The sequence below is a fragment of the Rhincodon typus genome, chromosome 2 (genome assembly GCF_021869965.1).
Source record: "Rhincodon typus isolate 14 chromosome 2, sRhiTyp1.1, whole genome shotgun sequence".
NCBI classification, from domain to species: Eukaryota; Metazoa; Chordata; class Chondrichthyes; order Orectolobiformes; family Rhincodontidae; genus Rhincodon; species Rhincodon typus.
In genome coordinates this window covers 110,701,894-110,704,245 of record NC_063333.1, presented here as the reverse complement: position 1 = coordinate 110,704,245, position 2,352 = coordinate 110,701,894, and positions in this window count along the sequence as shown.

The window sequence follows — 2,352 nt, the reverse complement described above, 5'->3', positions numbered from 1 at the left end:
TATCTCTACTACCTATATTAGTCCCACTTTTCCACATTAGGCCCATAGCCTTGACTCATTAAGTGCTCATCCAAAGCTACCTTACTTTATAAAGATGATGAAGTTTCTTGCCTCAACTAGGGTGGTATGGCAGCACAGTGGTTAGCACTGGTGCCTCACAGCACCAGGGACCTGGGTTCGATCCCACCCTCAGGTGACTGTCTGTGTGGTGTTTGCATGTTCTCCCCATGTTTGTGTGGGTTTCCTCCCACAGTCCAAAGATGTGCAGGTTAGGTTGATTGGCCATGCTAAATTGCCTGTAGTGTGCAGGGATGTGTGGATTAGGGGGATGTTCTTTGTGTCAGTGTGGACTTGTTAGGCCAAAGGGCCTGTTTCCACACTGTAGGGATTCTATGAAACTACCCTCTGAGGTGGTGCATTCCAGAACACCACTATCCTCTGGGTGAAAAACATTTTTCCTCTAAACCTCCTGCTTTTCACTTTAAAATTGTGCCCCTTGCTATTGACCCTTCGACTAAGGGAAACTGAAATAACTCCACAGAGGCCAGTATCCCATCGCCAGGTCACCATTTATTTACACATAGGAAGTCCTTAACACTGATCCAACTTCCTCAGAGCCAAATCTCAGAATGAAGAGAACCTCTGACACTCCTGTTTATACCTGTCAGCCAGGGCTCCCTGATAGGACCAGATTAACAGCCACAATCAGGGAACTCATATTTTATGTGGCCCACCTGGCTGACCATGTTATAATCACTACATCCCTCCTCTGCTGAGTCCAAGGACCAGGATGGGTTTTTTTTGCAGCTCCTCCTAGGCACTTTAGCACTTGGGTCAGGTTCCTCCAACTCTGCCTCTGATACAGGCAGTGTGTAACCCACAGTAGGTCACTTCTTGCACCCAGAGCATCTTGGAAGACATTCATTCTCCTCTTCTGGCACCAAAGGGGTCTAGGGCACCACCATGTCCATCTCAGATTCTAAGGTTTCTTCTACACTTGACTGAGATGAAGAACTCACTGGTTCCAGGACAGTCAGGAAGGCAGTCAAGAAGCCAGGCATGTTTTGCTCCAATACTATTTGTAAGTTTGCAGCTTTCCTATGGTCTACACGCTTGTTCAGGACCGGCACACCTGCAAAACCTTTATACATCACTGAGCCTGACGTCACATCATCCATGCCTCTTACACATGTAGGGCCATTCCTGAGGTTCCTACATTAAACTTCATCCCCTGAAGTAAACTGTCTCTCACTAATTGGAGTCTTTTGTGCAGCATTGGTGTTTCTGATGCCAGTTCACCCTCACCTCCAGGTCCAGGAAGATCAGATTTAACCTGGTGCAGAGCCTTTGCCCAATGAGCAACTTTGCTGGAGCTATCCCTGTAGGTGCATAAGGGGTGGCCTACAATCAAATAAGAAATGGGACAGTTTGGTATCAAGTAGGCTGTTTCTTTAAGGCTGCCTTCAAAGTTTGGATTGATCTTTCTGCCAGATCATTGGATGATGGATGGAATGGAGCTGTCCTTTTATGTCAACATTAGGAAATACTCTTTGTCCTTGGAGATTATTGTACTGCTTACATTAAGTATAACTTTAGAGTGTTTAATGGTCAGGAAAAGGAGGGCTTCACTGCATTAGCATGATATGGGAATTCCAGACATAGGGATAGAGGAACCTTAACTCATTTGCTCCTTGTATGAATTGGCAAACTGACTATTGCACCATACACAAGAAGCCATTCAGGTCAGGTTGTAGGGATGGGAGTAGATGGGTGTGGTGGTAGCTCAGCAGATTGAAAAGGAATGTTCTGGTCACCCAGAAGGATATTTTTAAGCCAGAGAAGGTTCAGAAGAGATTTAACAGGACGCTGCCAGGTATAGAAGGTTTGACTTATAAAGAAAGGCTGGATAGGCTGGGACCTTTTTCACTGGAGCACGGGAGCTTGAGAGGCGACCTTATAGAAGTTTATAAAGTAATGAGGGATACAGATAGGGTTAATAGTGTTGTCTTTTCTCTAGGATGGGGGATTTCCAGGTTAAGGGTACCTTTTTAAGGTGAGAGGAGAGAAATTTAAAAAAGACATGGAGGGCAATTTTTTTCCACAGAGGGTGGTTCACACGTGAAATGAACTTCCTGAGGAAGTGGTGGCTGTGGGTACAATTACAACGTTTAAAAGACTTGTAGATAAGTACATGAATAGAAAAGATTTGAAGGGACATGGGCCAGGAGCAGGCAAGTGGGACTAATTTAGTTTGGGATTATGTTTGCCATGGACTGGTTGGAATGAAGGGTCTGTTTCCGTGCTGTATGACTCTATGACTCTATGATAGGAATGGTAGTGTCAGGGAGATAT